This window comes from Danio rerio, chromosome 11 (assembly GCF_049306965.1).
Source record: "Danio rerio strain Tuebingen ecotype United States chromosome 11, GRCz12tu, whole genome shotgun sequence".
Classification (NCBI taxonomy): domain Eukaryota; kingdom Metazoa; phylum Chordata; class Actinopteri; order Cypriniformes; family Danionidae; genus Danio; species Danio rerio.
Window position 1 is genome coordinate 43,800,547 of NC_133186.1, and position 19,635 is coordinate 43,820,181.

The 19,635-nt window shown below is 38.9% G+C and overlaps 1 protein-coding gene across 7 annotated transcripts in view; it reads left to right on the top strand.

Moving 5' to 3' along the window:
- kcnab2a (potassium voltage-gated channel subfamily A regulatory beta subunit 2a) overlaps positions 1-19,635 on the top strand; it is a 226,320-nt gene that overhangs the window by 3,747 nt on the left and 202,938 nt on the right. For 3 of the 7 annotated variants that reach the window (XR_012387357.1, XM_073917122.1, XM_073917123.1), the window contains exon 1: positions 7,513-7,778. The exons of the other annotated variants lie outside the window; for them this stretch is intronic. The gene's annotated coding sequence lies outside the window, so the exon portion shown is untranslated. Of the gene's footprint in view, positions 1-7,512; positions 7,779-19,635 lie in introns of those variants that run through there. 7 annotated transcript variants of the gene reach the window in all.

Sequence of the window (19,635 nt, forward strand, 5' to 3'; positions counted from 1 at the left end):
AAAAACTGCTTTTATTCTAACTGAAATTAAACAAATAAGATTTATTTATTTATTTATTTATTTTTTATTTTTTGCAGGCTTCTAAAATTCATGATAGAAAGCAGAATACATTTTCTGGAATAGGTGTTTTGTAATTGTACGATTTATTTTTAACATACTCCATACAGAAATGAATCTTAGTCATTTGACAGACATCTTGTGGTCAAGAGAAATGCACTTGGTTGGTGAAGAAATGCTTAAAGTTGGCCTCCACAGTTTTCACACTTCAGCAGGGCTGCAGTTATTTAAGACCGCCCCTCAAGCCACGTGTGAACGTGCTCAAGTCAAGTACAGGAACAGGAAAGTGAAGTATAAAAGCGAGAGTTCTCCTCACAGGCTGCATGCAGGCGCATCTTTTTTTTTTTTTTTTTTTTTTTTTGCTGGCCTCTGCTTCATTCCGCTGCAGCACTGCAAACCTGTGTATAAATAGAATCCACTGTCTTACTCATCTTTTAACATGCTGCATTTGGGACTAGAGTATTGCCAGAAGTCATCCAAACCAAAGAGTTGCATTCTTGCACACAAATGCAGCACAAAGAACATTGCTGGCACCACTGTACAGTATAATAGCCTGCATAGTAATGATGTGCAGTATAATAGCCTGCATAGCTGGTATAGTCCTTCATAACTTATAACTTATAAATCCATATAAATATATATTAGAAAACGCTTGTCCTGTTACAACAAATCTATTCCAGCAATGATTTAATCTAGAATGGATGGGCATCTTGCCTAAAGACAAGACAAGACTGCATCATACTTTTTGGTCTGAAAACAAAAACAAAATAAGAGAGCTGAAGTGTGAACACAGCCATAATGTCCTTTGAGCTTTCAGTAGTGATGCAGAAATCATCTGGCATTTTCTGGAATGTTATGGATTGCTGATTGCTGTAATTTGTCAGATTTTGTCTCTGTGACATTTTCAATTGCAGGGGTTAATTAGCAACCTGTCAGATGGTAAGATGCTCATCATTATTTTCTGGTTTACGTGCCCTTGTGCTTATGTAATTAGCTCTGCAAGTGTAATTCCAAAATCTTCACTTGGCAGAGAGATTTTTAAGACAACGGGCAGAAATAGCTTTGTAGCTTCTTCAGCACATGCTGCTGTCTCTCAAGGTCAAGGTTACATTAAAATGGTTTCTAGAATTACAGCAGTTACCGAAAGGGAGTCACTACTCCTTTCTCAAATTGTTATTGTTTTCCAGTTGAATGGACGGATGGATGCCATCCTGTGGGAATTGAACATATATACGGCTTGCCTCTCTTGTCATCATGAGAACAGCACTGCGCGTCCCAGTGGGAATTCCGCACATGTTTCTTGGTGCTGGGACAATTTATTGTCTTTTCTAAGTGCTCTTTATTCTTACAGTGAACCGTGTAAAGGAGCTGGACATGCTTTCAAATGAGAAATGTATTGACAAATGCTCCAGGGCATTTCCGTGTGTAACCTTTACTCTTATCCAATGTAGTAATTTCACCTTGAAATACAACATTGAAGCTTTTTTTTTTCATTCCGAAACGAAGGAGATTTCTGTCCTTCAGATAATACGATTTTCTGTGTATGATTTTCTGTTAAAATATTTCTAAACCAAAGATTATTCATTCATTTAGTTCGCATCGGCTAAGTCCATTTATTACGATTACACTTTTACGAAGCTTGAGACAAATTTACATTTTGGAAAACATTTTTACCTATCACAGGGCCCGAAATTAACCATTTTGCTTGGTAGCACCGGTGCTTCTAACTTTAAAAATTAAGGCGCATCAGCCAAAATTTATTCGCACCCACCAATTGTAAGCACCGTTACTGCAAGTTTTATACAAACATATTTATTGCATTTGAAATCAACAGTAATCAAACTAACAAGGAAAAAAAAAAAAAAAAAAAAATATATATATATATATATATATATATATATATATATGCAAGCGTGAGGAAAATATTTCTCAACGAAATCCCGTTATCACAAGAAAATTTTTTATAACTTATCTGAGTGACTAAAGGATACACAGAGCGCTCACCGGCCCTGCACGCACTGCTTGACATGAATGAATCTGTTAACGGTATAACTGTGCTGTTCTCACGGGTAGGGCTGTGCAATTAATCGAAAATCCGATTTCGATTTTGGCTTCAAACGATTATGAAAAAACATTAATCAAGATAAACAATTATTGCATCATATACCACCCCCTTTACAGCTGTACACGTTTGTTGCTCTTAAAAGGCCGAAAGACGGCGTGCTTATGTGTGTGTGCGGCAAGCACACACAGCCCGAAGCATTCGGCCGGGCAGCATTCAGTCTCATTCGCACACTGAGACGAGCAGAGGAGCGCAGACATCTAAAATCATCTTAATGTGAGCGCTTTAATGATCAAATAGGTGTCAAAACGCGGTGTTTAGTGATTATTCATATTAACCCTCATTTGTGTAATAAACAAACGAGTTGAGAATCAAAAGACGAGTGAAAGAGAAACCATTAAAGAGACAGCGCGAAATATTCCTGCTGCCGCCTGTTTTTATCATTAATCAAACAAAACGAGAAAATCCCTCTCTGCTCTTGACTGAAGGATTTTTGTAGCTAAAGTGTTTTTCTTACAGTGAAGATGCTTAAAGCACAATCTAAATATTTTTATTCTGTTGTATTTATTTCTCTTTCCTTTGCAGGTTGGAAAATAACTGTATGTACATTTGAAGTCAGAATTATTGGCCCCCCTAAATATTAGCAACCCTTTTGCTGCCCAATTTCTGTTTAATGGAAAGAAGTTTTTTTTTACTTATTTCTGAACATAATAGTTTTGATATCTCATTTCTAATGACTGATTTCTTTTATCTTTGCTATGATGACAGTATATAATATTTTACTAGATATTTTTCAAAATACAAGCATTCAGATTAAAGTGCAATTCAAAGGCTTAATGAGGGTAATTAAGCAGTTCATTGTATAACAGTAGTTTCTTCTGCAGAAAATCAAAAAATATATTGCTTAGGGGGGCTAATAATATTGACCTTAAAATGGGTTTCAAAATATTTAAACCTGCTTTTATTCTAGCTAAAATAAAACAAATAAGCCTAGAAGAAAAAATATTATAGGAAATACTGTTAAAATTCCTTGCTCTGTTAAACATAATTTGGGAAATATTTATTTAAAAAAAAAAAACAATATCTCAGGAGCGCTAATAATTTTGACTTTAACAGTAATCGTTTTAAATAATCGTGATTACAATTATGACCAAAATAATCGTGATTATGATTTTTCCCAAAATCGGGCAGCCCTACTTTCTATACATAATTAGATTTTTTCTTCACAGCACAATAATTTTTTTTTAAATAAAAAATATTTATATATTATTTGTAATACAATTTTGTCGTTTAATACAAGCAGCAAGACATATGAGCTGTACTTTTAATTTTACCTGAAAATATGATTGACAGAATCATAGAAATGCCGGATTAAGATCGTCTAGGGGGTCAAATCGAGATCGCGATCTTTTTACGATTAATTGTGCAGCTCTAATATTTATATAGTATATACACACAAACAGTTGAGGTCATAATTATTAGCTCCCCTGAATTATCAGCCCCCCTATTTATTTTTTTTCCCCCAATTTTTGTTTAACAGAGAGAAGATTTTTTCATCACATTTCTAAACATAATAGTTTAACTAACTTGTTTCTAAAAACCAATATATTTTATCTTTGCCATGATGACAAGATATTATTTAAGACACTTCTATACAGCTTAAAGTGACATTTAAAGGCTTAACTAGGTTAATTAGGTTAACTAGGCAGGTTAGGGTAATTAGGCAAGTTAATGTATACTGATGGTTGGTTCTGTAGACTATTGAAAAAATATATAGCTTAAAGGGGGTAATAATATTGTCCTTAAATTAAAAACAGCTTTTATCCTAGCCAAAATAAAACAATTAAAACTTTCTCCAGAAGAAAGGATATTATCGGACATACTGTAATAATTTCCTTGCTTTGTTAAACATTATTTGGGAAATATTTAAATCAGAAAAAAAAATTAAAAGGAGGGCTAATAAATCAGATTTCAACTGTATATATATATATTAATTTATTTATTTAAAGAAATAATAATATAATAAAAATAAATTCACATTTTTTACATTATTAATTGTGTGTCAAATACTTTGTATCATGTTTAAATGAGTTTTATAATCAGTTCAACTTTTCCATTTATAGAGTGTATGCCAATCCTGTTTGTCTTTTTGCTCATGCCACTTACAGTATGCATTATATATGCACACGTGGATTTGTAAATGTTTAATAGACTAATAAAATGCATTAATACTTGAACTGTTCTGTATTCCACTAGCACTCAAAGTAAATGGATCAGTCAGGACAGAGCTCAGGCTAAATGTAGAGGCGTTTCCTAATGGTCTCCTCGCTGCAAAGATGGCAATAGAGAGCTGGCAAACGGAACTGCTGTAGTAAGATTGGATGTGAGCCAATGACCAGCGACACAGTAGTTTTCAGTTGCTGCAGTCCCCAAGGCTCCAGGCAAACGCTAATACAATCAGTTGGGGATCCATAGTGCAAAAGCTGACATGAAGGAATGGTACCATTGGATTAAATATGTTTATGAAAACTCTATTTGATCAAAATAAGTTGATTTATTTTTATAAAACCTGGGGGTAATTTTACAGATGTGAACTAGCACAGGAGGAGATGCAAACATGCTGCTCAAACTTTTAAAAACTAGTATTAAAGGCCACCTATTTTACCCCTTTCAAGATTTAAGACAAGTTTTTTGTGTCTCCAGAATGTGTCTATAAAGTTTCAGCTCAAAGCACCCATCAGATTATTTATTATACCTTTCAGGACATTATAATTTTCTGCTCTTAACACACTGTAGCTGTTTTTGTTGCCTGTGCCTTTAATGCTAGTTCTCCCTGCCCACTGTTCCCACGTGTCTGTCAGAGTGTGCATCAATCTGTGTCAGATAAACAGCAGAGTGACAGACACGAAGGAAGCAGATCTGATGTAACGTTTGTGAGAAATACTGCTGTAAAATCTTTCCCAATGATTATTTGATGTATTTGCTGTGGAGTTGCAACAAAGAGTCACACACAATGTCGTTACAAAGTTCACATGCAAACAGACACACACACACACACACACACACAGTGGACACATACACAGCGCTGCTGGATGAATATCTGTTATGTTAATGTACAAAATAAACCTGATTTAACACCCACAAACGGGATTGAAGCGTCTTCTTTTATAATTGTACTGACATGAGGCTGTGGTGATCAAGTAAAGACAGTAAAATTGCTGTAATTCATTACACACAAGCACTGTTTTAAAAACGTGTTAAACTTGTAAAACTCATTCTTGATCACATTTGATGATGACTGATGATCTCAGACAGCTGAACGGATCTTTTAATCCTGGTTGCTTTGTGCACGTCCAACTTTAATCGGAAAAGACAGTGGAGATTACAGACAGGAACGTTTGTGGTAGTAGAGAGAGGAGAAGGGTCGGCAAAGGACCTTGAGACGGGAATCGAACTCTGGTTGCTGTGAGCACCATGGTGCTATATGTCGGCGCACCTAATCACTATTGGTGCCAACAAATCATCTTTATTTCTATAGCGTATATATTGGCCTGTTTTCACTGAGTGGTACGGTACAGTTCGGTTTGGTATGCTTTCATGGCCGTTTTTGCTGTCAAATGGCGTACCGAACTGAACCGTACGTACCACTTTTTCAGCACCCTTTTTAAAATGTCTTCATAATGAGTCTTTAGCCGTTTCGGCTTGACATGACTACGAAACATGATTGTTGCGTGTGCAAACACGGGAAAATTTAAACCTGCGGCCTAAACTAAACTAACACAGCAGCAAAGACAAACAGATCCTGAAGTCATCATGAGTCATGAAGACGCTGTGCTTACCTGGATATTATTGGAAGTGTGAGGGGAAAGGAGTGCTTCAGCAATCTACACGCTGACAATGGGCGATTCATTCGTTTATTAAAGGAAAGATCAGAAAAGACTGATGTATGAGACCTGTGGGAATGAACAGACAATACACCAGGGGTGCGTGCAAAATAAGGCCAGTTTATTAGGCACAAAGTCAGCCTGCTGCAGCTGAGGAGGAGCGCTGGTGAGCGCTACAACCCCCTGGCTGGGGATGTGATCTTTGGGTAAAGCAGAGTATGAGGAAGCCCTGAGAACATATAACACTTGACGCAAGAGGTGCCACAGCAATAACTGCAAATAGAAATGATCTACAGCTGAGAAGGGAGAAAAGCTCCAAAATGCAAGATAATTAATGAAATCAGACCTGGCCCACGACAAATGTCATAAGTGTGAGTGAATGGCTGTCTCCTTGTTTTCACTAGCCTGCAAATGATGTATTTAATTGTGTTTTGTTACTTGTAACCGCTTGCACGGTATCTGGTTAACTCTTCATATTCTCATATCGCGTCTAAAGCCACGTTAAACGCGACGCGCAACGCTTTGTTTACAGATTTAAATTAGTTTGTGAGCTCGTGTCTCACTGCCGTTTGTCATTGATATGGCCACCGTCAGCTGTTCCTACACACGTGCAGCGGTCAAGGTTCAGAATACTTCAGCTTTTGCTGCTGTGTGGATTAATACTGAATGTGTGTCATGGTTAAGAATGGAGCAATATGCTGGTGTTTGACTACACTGCTTTTGGTGGTAAGGTGTCTGAATAACACTGTTGAGTAAGTTTTACTATGAAGTGTGTTTCAGGCGTTCACTGCGATCGGATCCGATACCAATGTTGCGAACCGTGATCTTGAGAAATCGCGCCGGGTATTTGTCTCACGCTGAACACTGTCGACCAATCACAACAGGCTGTCATAGGTCCAATCAGCGCAGATTAGCTTCGCGCTAAGGAGGGATTTGAGAACAAATGAATTGCTGAACGATTCGCTGGGATAATTAGGTAAAAATAAATGCATATTATAACACCATGAAAGTGTTTTTTGACCTTGCATGCAGATCAGTATGTTATTGGAGATCCATATAACCAAAATATGACCCTTTTTCATGTATAATATGAGCTCTTAAAGCCAATGAAATCCTGATGATCCCACCAAAAAAGCATTTAAATATAATGATGTATGCTCAATGCACTGTAATCTATGAAGTTTGTCCTGTAAGAGATGCCCAGTATAGTTCACACTGCACACCTGTGATGTGTTCTTTGACTCAGCAAATATATCATCCAGCTTAATAGAAAAGAAATGCATGTCCAGAACTCTCTACCTGTCCAATCACATCATTGCAGTGTGCTTTTATGCAGACATTTTAAACATGCTCGTCTGTCTTCTTTCTTGTGTCTCTTTCCGTTCCTCCTTGCACCCGTCGTTCCTCCATATGGTTGGATGTAGAGCTGACTGTGCAGAGCGCTGTGTTCGTGTGATGTAAGGGGGAGGGACCCTGCGTTTAACGCATCTACCGTGTTCCTCGGTCTCTATTCACGGGCATTGTCTCGGGAGACTCGCTTCAGTCTCTCTCTCCTTCCCATCCGCCCCCTCTCACGCACTCAGGCATACAGGCACACACATTGACAGGGAAGCGTGGAGGATAAACCCACTCACCATTCCCGTCTCATCTCCCCCTCCCTCCTTTTCTCTCTTGCCGTCGTCGTTCCTGACGCTCGGCGGAGGGAATCTGGCTGCACCACCCAACTCTTCATCAGCCTCGCCGAGCAGGAATCACTGCATCAGGCATCGGCAGAGGTGGGTAGACGAGCTCTGGTGCTCCTCTCTCTTTGCCGTTAGCGGATGTGTGCGTGTGAATGTACCGTGCAGGCGAAAGGGAATCCTGTCTTTTCCGTCTCGGGATCTGCTTGCTGCATTGAGAGGCATATCTGCATATACCATCTTGCACAGAGTTTTACCGTCTGCCTGCTTCCCATTGTGCTAAATGATTAATGCATGCTGTGTCTGCTTAAATTAGCATCAGGCATCATAACATTTAACTGTGAGGATGTCTGGAGTAGAGGAAGCTTTTGATGGCTGAATATGAGCATCCTGCTCTCACCTGCTGCAGTGCCCATCTGTTGCCCACAAACGCTGGCTTTACGCTACGCAGTCCCACTTTGACGATGCGGACTCTCTGGCTTCATTTATAGTAGGTGCTAGGTAATGTGAAGACGAGGCTGTGTTATGATTTCTGCGAGCTGTCATGGCATTATGAGTAGCGTCTGCTTGAGAGGAAGTGGATCTTCCTGCTAGGTCGTATGTGTGGATGGTGTCGCTCTGCCTCTGGGCACTGGGCCGAGGCTGGTGAACGTAAAAAGGTGCAAGTCGCAGGGATTTGGTGCAGTAAGTTTTTTTTTTTTAAAGGCAGCCAGCTGAAGTATTGAAGGTGTCTCGCTCTAAAGGTTGGAGCTTTTGTATATGATGGCCATCACTTTGGTGTTGTGAGATCCCTATCAGGCTTGCAAGATCTTTGTGTTGTTTTTTGAACTTTGCGGTGGTAAACTGCTGCAGCGCATTACATGTGTGATGCACAGATAGCTCATGAGGGCAGATGTCGTAATATTTCCTTTGTAGTATAGGCCTATAGAATAAACTGTCAGTCAGGGGCAAACAATTCTTGTTGATTTTAGCTTGGGTAAACAGATGTGGTATGAAACACGGCATGAATCTAAATATTAAGTAGGTCTGTACTATTATTGATTAGTCTAATTATTGCCGTCTAGGCTGTAGTGTTGTCAAAAATATTGATATTTAGATTAATCGTTACCTTAGAATTATTTGGTTCTCTGACATTTTTGTCAAAATTAAGTTATTGAAATATTCGTATTAAATGACAGCTTATTTACATTATGGGATGTTTATTTTTAAGTTGTTTACATTCATTCATTCATTCATTTTCTTGTCAGCTTAGTCCCTTTATTAATCCGGGGTCCCCACAGCGGAATGAACTGCCAACTTATCCAGCAAGTTTTTTTTTACGCAGCGGATGCCCTTCCTGCCGCAACCCATCTCTGGGAAACATCCACAGACTCATACACTAAGGACAATTTAGCCTACACAATTCACCTGTACCGCATGTCTTTGGACTGTGGGGGGGAAACCGGAGCACCCGGAGGAAACCCACGCAAACGCAGGGAGAACATGCAAACTCCACACAGAATCGCCAACTGAGCCGAGGCTCGAACCAGCAACCCAGCGACCTTCTTGCTGTGAGCCGACAGCACTACATACTGCGCCACTGCTTCGCCCAGTTGTTTACATTTTAAGAATTTTTAATTAAAAAACACATACTGTTTGCTATGGAATGCAAAAACTTTAAAGCTCATTATCTCAAAATCTTTCAGAACGCAGATAGAACCTTATAATTCCAAGGTGACGAAATATTGATGCTGGAATATTTAAAACAGTATGATCCTGCTCTGGATATGAGGGCACTACAGTACACAGCCCTGTCTCCTCTCTATCCGTGGTAAGTGCTGAAACTCTTCAACCAATTTTGGTCGAGAAGGTTTTTGGTTTGTGAACAAATCGACAAGATAGGACATGGACAGGCCAATATGTTACTCACAGTATCCAAAATGCTATTGAATATCGATATTTTTCAAATTCCGTATTGAAGTTCCAGAATAAATTTTCGTACTGTTGAATTTTACATTGTGCCATCCATATGGCATGCAGGGGAATAATATTATAAATATTATATTTTACATTAGCTGTGGTTTTTAATCCTAGTTATTTGGGTCCACCACTCTGCTTTTTATGTTTGGCTCTTATAACAAGCTGGTGAACTGAACCAGGTGTGTTAAATAAGGAAGATACAAATGTGCAGTGAGTCTCCAGGACTGCAGTTAAGAACCACTAATATTAGTTTGGGTCTGTTTTTATTGTCAGCGGTGTTCCTCGCTGCAGAATTTGGGAATTTCTTAACTTTTCAAACACCAATGGAAGCGTCAGCCAATCAGATTGCTTTATGCATATACCCCAGCTCAGATAGTAGCCGATTACGGACTAATTTCATTGGCTGACACTGCTGACAATTGCATCAGCCCCAACTTCACGCACTCGGTCAAGCGTTGACAACGAAGCCCTGTGTTAATGCATGGAAACAGTCCTTAAAGATGTTTTTTATAACATCTCAAAGTTTATCTCATTCTTCTTTGTACTTAATATAAGCTGCAGCCCTGATAATAATTTTAAAAAGACAGGATGGGAGGTATTTAGATGTTCGATGTGATCTTGAGACACTGGGTGAGAATGCAATAGGATGAAATGTAGAGTTAAATATCTTGCAGAGATATTACTTACTTTCATTTTTTTCTGCAGATGTTATATGCCTTAAAAGATGCAGGACTGATTTTCAAGCAAACTTGAAGGATGATCTGCATGTAGATTTAAGGTTATCCTCAGAGAGAAGTCCTTAACAGTTTTCTCTAATCATCCTGTGGTGCAGACGCAGAGCTGCTGTCTTGGCGCATTAGTCATGTTAGGGAGTCTCACCGGGGAGAAGGTGTGCACTTGCAGATCTGTGTAACCTGCGGCATTTATCACACCTGTCTGCATCACAGGTGTGTGTTAATGTGTGTAAATCTGTGCATGTTTTGTTATTTAGACCTCCCAGCCGTTTTGCCAAAGCGTTAGTACGTTTGGACTATACAAGTTCCGAAATGGACACTCACCAAGTGCCCAATGTAATAACGGAAATGTCTTTTTTTTTTTTTTTTTTGAAGGAATTGCAAAATAATACAGAAAAAAAGAGGAAATCAGAGATACAATACTTTAACATGAAACTCATCATGGGAAGTCAGATGTTTGTTGTAGTTACATAATTCAAAGATTATATGGCAACGCATTTTTGATTATATACTGCTTTTATAATAAAATGGACAGTTGAGGCAGGTCAGGAGTCAGGACATATTTAATGCTTGGCTTTGTTGAAATGAATCCCTTAAACTAATAAACTTCTTATAATTAGTTAATCTATAATTATAGATGACTGATCCCTAATTATTTCTTAACTTAAGGGCTTTTATTGCAATTTTCCATTTCTTAAATGATTTGTTACTTGCCATTGTTATTTGGTTGCTGTTGGTATTATAAAATAGTCTTATCAAATGTGTATTTAATGTGTGTGTTTGTGTTCTCATAGATGCACGCCATGATTTTGCCAAGTACAATGCCATCTTGATTAACATCTATGTTGATCCTGGAACATTTATCCATGCCTATTCCCTACCCCTAAACCCAACCATAACTGTAAATTATTCCCAAAATCAGAGGGGAATAATAGTTGGATGACAGAAGTGCTTAAACCTAACTGTAAGCTTAAACTTAACATAAATGGTAAATGTATCCCTTAATTCTGATTGGCTGATTGGAATGTTGTTCCAGGATCAATGTAGATGTTAATCCAGGACATCTCCTACTTGGTAAAATCAGGTTAACTTCGCTTAGATGGCCTCAGACATGTTCCTGGATGGGCTGAAATACACTTTGCACTTTTTGCTATTTTATGGGTATTTTATTTTAACTTTGCTCTGCTTATTTTAACATCATACCATTAATGACACTTAGTAATGCACCAAATTTTCATGGCTGATACAGATTTATAAAATATACAGTGCATCCAGAAAGAATAGCGCTTCACTTTTTCCACATTGTGTATGAGCGTACTCACACTGTACAGTTGGCTAGAACCGGGCCAAAGCATGCTTGTCCCCCTTACTGTCTCCCCCCGACGGCCCTCACTCACATTACATTCGAGCCTGGGCACGCTTGCGTCATCTGTTGCGCTGGTCAGAAGCGCTCTCGCTCAGCACAGTGGAGATTTCTTTAGTTATGTCGTTTGACATGCAGGGACATGCAGTCAAATATTCCAATCATAAATATTATGAACCGCACTCGGGCATACCTCTTTCAACCGGGCCAAGGCTTGCCAAGGGAACCGTGCCTGAGCCCAATTCAGCGCACTCACACTTCTCAAACAATCCGGAAAGTGAGCCTGAGCACGGTTCAGATAGCATAGAGTGAGTAGGCCCTATGTTACAGTTTTATTCCAAAATGGATTAAATTAATTTATTTCCTCAACATTCTACACACAATACCCCATAATAACAATGTGAAAAAAGAGTTTTCAAAATTGTTGTAAATGTATTACAAAAAAACCTTAAAGATCACATGTACATCAGTATTCACAGCCTTTGCTCAATACTTTGTTGATGCACCTTTGGCAGAAATTACAGCCTTAAGTCTTTTAGAATATGATGCCACAAGCTTGGCACACCTGTCTTTGAGAGTTGTTGCCCATTTCTCTTTGCAGAACCTCTCAAGCTCTATCAGGTTGGATGGAAAGTGACGGTGTACAGCCATTTTCAAAGCTCTCCAGAGATGTTCAATAGGATTTAGGTCTGGGCTCTGGCTGGGCCACTCAAGGACATTCACTAAGTTGTTGTGAAGCCACTCCATTGATGTTTTGGTGGTGTGCTTTGGGTCATTGTCCTGCTGGAAGACCCAAGACTGAGGTCAAGAGCACTCTGAAGCAGGTCTTCATTCAGGATGTCTCTGTACATTGCTGCATTCATCTTTCCTTCTATCCTGACTAGTCTTCCAGTTCCTGCTGCTGGAAAACATCCCCACAGCATAATGCTGCCACCAACATGCTTCACTGTAAAGTTGGTATTAGCCTGGTGATAAGTGGTGCCTGGTTTTCTCCAAACATAACGCCTGGCATTCACTCAAAAGAGTTCAATTTTAGTCTCATCAGACCAGAGAATTTAGTTTCTTATGGTCTGGTAGTCCTTTAGATGCCTACTGGCAAATTCCAGTTGGGAAGTGGCTTCAGTCTGACCACTTTACCATACAGGCCTGATTGGTAGATTGCTGCACAGATGGTTGGCCTGTAAGGTTCTCCTTTTTCCACAGAAGAACGCTGGAGCTAAGACAGAGTCACCATCAGGTTATTGATCTCCTCCCTGACTAAGCCCCTTCTCCCCCGATCACTCAGCTTAGATAGCCGGCCAGCTCTAGGAAGAGTCCTGGTGGTTCCAAACATCTTCCACTTACGGATGATGGAGGCCATTGTGCTCATTTGAACTTTCAGAGCAGCAGAAATTTTTCTGTAACCTTTCCCAGCCTAGAAACAATCCTGTCTCGGAGGTCTACAGACAATCCCTTTGTCTTCATGCTTGGTTTGTGCTTTGACATGCACTGACAACCCTGGGACCTTATATAGACAGGTGTATGCCTTTTCAAATCATGTCCAATCAACTGAATTTACCACAGGAGAACTTCAGTGAAGCTCCTGAAACGTCTCAAGAATGATCAATGGAAACAGAATGTACCTGAGATCAGTGGCAAAGGCTTTGAATACTGATGTACATGTGATTTTTATTTTTTATTTTTAGCTTTTTTAATTGTAATAAATTCGCAACAATTTTAAAAACTCATTTTTTACATTGTCATTATAGGGGATTGTGTGTAAATCTTTGAGGAAAAAAATTAATTTGATCCATTTTGGAATAAGGCTGCAACATAAAAAAATGTGGAAAAAGTGAAGCTCTATGAATACTTTCCGAATGCGCTGTATATTAAGTCACCAAAAATGATTGTATTTTTTGTTAATGTATTAATTATTGTGACATGGAGTACTGCTTGTTTTGTGAATAATGAAAAAGAGACTCAGGAAATTCTTTGAAATCACGCAGAATACAGATTTATGCTGTGTGTAAATGTGCCCAGTTCCCACTGCTTCTATTGGCTGAGATTTAGACAGCCTGTGTGATGATGAGTGTGAGACAGACCTTTCTCTCCAGGGGTTCAGGACACAGATCATCCCTCCACCTGTTCCCTGGCTATATTAAAGACAACAATACTATCATTCATCTGCTTCAGTGCAAACCAAGCCATTTGCTTTTCATTAGAGTTTGGGGTCTTTTCAAATTTTCTCTGACCTACATCTGCATGTTTATTTCTATCCTAACTAGCACGTTAATTATGTCCAGCCTCATTTGCCTCGAGCCATGTTTCAGTGGAAATCACGGTACAGTTAGCATCTAATTTAAAAAAAGGAAACGATAACTTGTCTTATTACGACCAAAGCGTTCAGTTGAGTTAACTCTGTTATTGTTCCTTCACTGCATAATTGCAAAAATAGAAAATAATGCAAAAGAGCTGAATATGCTAATTATGTACGACTCCTTTCTCTCCTTATTACTGTTCAGCTGAAGCATAGTCGGTTGCTCTTTTATTTTTTCATATACAAACAAATATCTTGACCATTTAGATTGTGCTGTTGAAGCCAAGCAATGTTATCAGATTGTTCTAATCAGCACTGCATCTTTGCCAGTATAATACATCACAGTCCACTAAGAGTGACCTTTCAATAATGGAAGCTCTGGTTCTGATAAAGCACTAAATTGATTCTATTTCATGAACAGATACTGGTCAGATGGCTGAATTGTCCTCTGGCCTACGGTTTCGTTTTTTTTTTTATATATATACAAATTTTAGTTGGGAATGAGGGATGTTTTTTTATTTAGGCAGAAGTGTATCGGCATGTTAATTATGGTGGCTTGAGAAAGCCAACATACTGTTATTCTACATCAGTGGTTCTCAAAGTGGGGGTCGGGACCCCTTGAGGGGTGGCGGAACAATGAAGGGGGGTCGCCTGGTGATTTCCAAAAATCTACTTATTATTATTAGGCCATAAGAATTACCATATTTTATCCGTATCCAACTGAAGAGAAAAAAACAGTCGTTTATAGTTACTATAGTAGCTTATTTACTTGTTCTATTGGATTGCGACCCCTGGGGTAAATATATTATATTAAAGACAGCAATAGCGTCAGATGCAGCAGATTGATTTTATAACACCAGGTTAAACTTTCGCGCCCATTTACAGCACTGACATACATAAAAAAAAATAAACGAAGAATAGACTTGGGTCTATTGGTGTGTGTGTGGGCCATTGAATGCAAGTTTTCTGTATTTATAACCACCTCAGAGGATATTGGGGGTCGCGAGTCACTGGCATTGTTATTTTAGGGGTCGCGTGCTGAAAAGTTTGGGAACCCCTGCTCTACATAAACTTATTCTTATTCCTCTAGACTATTTTAAGAACACATCTCCTTTTAGGAGGCCATATTACAACCACCAAACTAAATCCAAACCTCCAAACCATACTGAATTAAGTTGCTATATCTTTTCCAACTGATCCGACTTATTGTTTTCCCAAAACTGTTCCGGATAATTTAGAAAAGTCCTTTTGACTTAACATTGGACCAAAATTAGTGACGTCATAACTTTGCGCCAGACTGTCCACAAGTTTTGGGCTGGGCTCATTTACCTCAGACTACCAATCTGCTAATCAATAATGACCTTTCAACTTACCAGCCACACCCTAGCAACCATTTACGGCACCCTAGCAACTGTCCTATAGACTCCCATATTAAAAAAAAACTGCCATTGACTTTACATTAAACATACTAACGACACACCAATTCACACTAGCAGTATACCAATCCATACTAGAAACATACTAATCATGCTAGAAACATATTAGCCACATGCTAATTCATACTAGAACCGTGCTAATATATGTTAGCAACTGCCTAGCAACACCTTTGCAACCATTATCTGTTCATGAAATAGAATCAATTTAGTGCTTTATAAGAACCAGAGCTTCCATCATTGAAGGGTCACTCCTGGAGAATGCCTTAGCAACCACATAGCAACAGCTCAGAACACCCTAGCAACCACCTAACAATACCTTAGCCACCACCTAGCAACGCCATAACAACCAACTAGCAACAGCTCAGAACACCCTAGCAACCATATAGCAAGACCCTAGCAACCACCTAGCAACACCTTAGCAACGCCTTAGCAACCATCAAGCAACACCTCAGCAACCATCTAACAACAGCTTAGCAACCCCTTAGAACACCCTAGCAACGGCCTAGCAACACCTTAGCAACCACCAAGCAACACTTTAGCAACACCTAAACAACGACCTAGCAACCACCTAGCAATGCCTTAGCAACCACTCAGAACACTCTAGTAACCCCCTAGCAACACCTTAGCAACCTAAAAACACCCAAGCAACCATCTAGCTACACTTGAGCAATGACCTGGAAAACCTTACCAACTGCCTAGCAACGCCTTAACATCTACCCATAACACCCTAGCAACTGCCGCGAACACCTTAGCAACTGTCTAGCAACACCTTAGCAACCATTTAGAACACCCTAGCAACCACCTAGCAACATCTTAGCAAATCCATAGGACTAAGATAAAAAGCTATTGAACAGCGCTTTATGGTTTTTGGTGGAGTCTAACAGTATTGACAACATACAGAAATTCAATAATCAAATGCAAATTAACACATAATTAACACAAATAATCTTTGTTAAAGTTGCAACTTTATTATAGAATCAGATCAGTCTCAAAAACAATACAATTACATAATAAAATTCCTCCATGCACAGCACAATTCACATTTACAACATCCAGTTTGTAAATTCAAAAAACAACTCGTAAATATAACCGACAATTTGTGAATTCACAAGTAAAAATCAGAAATCTTTTCGCCAAATGAATTGGATTTGTGTATTTATGAGTCACGTTTTAAATTTACGAGTTGGATTTTTGTATTTATGAATTAAAGTTTTGAATTTACGAATTGGAATTGTGAGTTTATGAATCGCCTTTTGGGTCACTGGTTGGATTTTTTTTGTATTTATGAATCATGTTATGAATTTACAAATTGGATTTGTGTATTTACGAATTATGTTTTGAATTTACAAATTGGATTTGTGTAATTATGAATCACGTTGACTGCACTGTGGTGCAGTGGGTATTAGGTTCACCTCACAGCAGGAAGGCCGCTGGTTCGAGTCTCGGCTAGGTCAGTTGCCGTTTCTGTGTGGCGTTTGCATGTTCTCCCCATGTTTGCGTGGGTTTCCTCCGGCTGCTCCGTTTTTCCCCACAAGTCCAAAGACATGGGGTACAGGTGAATTGAGTAGGCTAAATTGTCCATAGTGTGTGTGTGTGAATGAGTGTGTATGGTTTCCCAGTGATGGGTTGTAGCTCAAAGATCAAGTTGACGGTTCATTCCACTGTGGTGACCCCAGATTAATCAAGGGACTAAGCCAAAAAGTAAATGAATGAATTGCATATTAAATTTACAAATTTTTTTTGTGTATTTATGAAAAATTTATTTGGTGTTTTGAAGATATGAGTTGTGTTCTGAACTTACAAATTGGATTTTGTAAATGTGAATTGTGTTGCGGATGTATGAATTATATTTTGTAATTGTATTATTTTTGAGACTGATCTGGCTCCATGCTTTTATAATTTCTTCTGCCCAAATGAATGTGTTTGAGATCCTGTGACGTGACTATACTGCAGATTTGCACATTGCGATATCGATGTTGAAATGATATATTGTGCCGTCCTAATCCTTAAGTTTTGTTATTTATTTCTGCTACAGTATTTCAGTGACCTGTATTTGCATTCATCATCATATTTTTGTTCTTAATGAAGCTCTAGCCAGAGGCTGTTTAGAGGTCCTGTTCTGTCGTTGACTAAATGTTGTTCTGTAACAGTATCAGTCAAAGAGAACGCGGTCACATTCCGTCGGTCAGGTCTCTCGTCGGACAATCACGTGTGTGTGCTGCAGGGTGAGCCTCAGGCCAAAAGAGAACAGAGTGAGAATACAAGAGCAGAAAGAGGTAGAGAAAAGAAAATCACGCACACACATAAGAGCTGAGAAAAATAGTCGAGAGGAGAATCGGAGAGGCACAAGACAGGATGACTATTGCTGAGTAAAGCTGCTTCTCTGCTATGCAGTCGCTCTCGAACCAATCGCTGCTTTGCTGCGTGACTAAACTCACCAATTGGATCAGTCTCTGTTTATGTTCTGATGTGTGTGTATTTGTGTGTGTGCAGGGCACCTCTGCTCTAGTATGCACGTTTTAAAAGGTGAGCAGGAAATTGTATAGTGTCAATGATGCTGATGGTTTTGTTGCAGTGGATTATGATGCACTTTTACCTGATTTGACCCACTATTGACAGAACCATCATACTGGGGTCAGTTTGACAGAATGCTGATTCACGCTAGAGATTATATGCCATGTGAGAGAAACGTTGTCACTATTTTCGATTGTCTGAAATGAGGGCAGAGTACATGCCAATGATGAATTTGGTCACTAGCCCCTTTCACACATACAGACCTTTCCGGAAAATTACCGGCAATTTTCCAGAAAGGTGTGTATGTGTGAACAGGCCCTTTTGAAAATACCGATAAATTCGTTCTGGCTATTTTCCGGAAAGAGAAGTTGTAACATTACCGGTAATTTGCCGGAATGCTGCGCTGTGTGAATGCAGAAGGAGGATTGCCGGAAAGAGTGCGTGCACGTCCAGAATGTGCTGACGTGAGACGTCTACTTCAGCCAATCAGAACAGTCGGATGCATTCACGTCCATTTTTTTAGAGCTCATTTCTGGTTAATGATGTCAGAATTTACCGGTATTTTGGAATAGATGTGTAAATGCTCTTTTCCGGAAAAATTCTGTAATGTCCTCGCCTGTGTGAACAGCGCTTTTTTGAATCTACCGGTAAAGTCGTTCCGTAAATTTTCTGGATATTTACCGGTATCAATTGTGATATTATCAGCATTTGCAAACAGCAGTGCTGATTGACAGTCTGTTTGCACTTTTAAATGCGTAAATGTTTATTGTGTGAATGTAAATGTGCTTAAATGTGAATTAGGGCTGGTCAATATTTCGATATCAATATAGACTGCGGTAGCTTTTTTTTAAAATAGAGGTGATAGGAGTTTAAAATTTCTGGTGTTTCGATAAAAATATGCATCTGAAATTTAATGTATGCAACCTCGTAATATATTTGGGAGCATTTGTGCGACTGCATATAAAGCTTAGTTCACACCACAGGATTTTAAACATCGGCAGATCACTGTGCTGTTCACACTACATGACTTGATTTTGTGTCTTTTAATCGCTGTGGTTTTCACACTACGCGTCACTTCGTAAATGATCCACAAGAGGGGGGTCACACACTACATGATCTGACAACAACTCGTTCCCCAACAGCTCATTCAAGCTACCAAACCACAGCCAATGAAATTTTGAGGGAGGAGTCGTCAAAAAAAGCTGAACACTATTGGCTGCTTGTGTGCTGATTACATCACTGACAACATTTCAAGCTTTCAAGGAACCAGCTGATGCAACAGCGGATTAATCAATCATCTGCAAGGTTTTTATTTTTTTATTTTTGTAATTTTATAACTCTTTGAAAGAAAACTAACATATTTATAACACCTTGAAGTTTTCTAAATATCAGTGTATTTCTTTCTAACATTTTTTTAAATTATTACAAAACAGTAAAGAACTGAGCATTTCTAACTTTAATTACCATATTGGTCAAAATGACTGCATGCTTGTTATATACTCTTTGCTGTGACTTTAAATATGTGTGCATTTTTTTTGCCTAGCAACTTCCTGCTAACATAAACAAAACTTTCTGATAGCAAAACATACATTTACTGTGCCGTGAAATAGCTCCTGTTTGAAAGTAAAAATGAAAGCGAGGCCAAGACCTT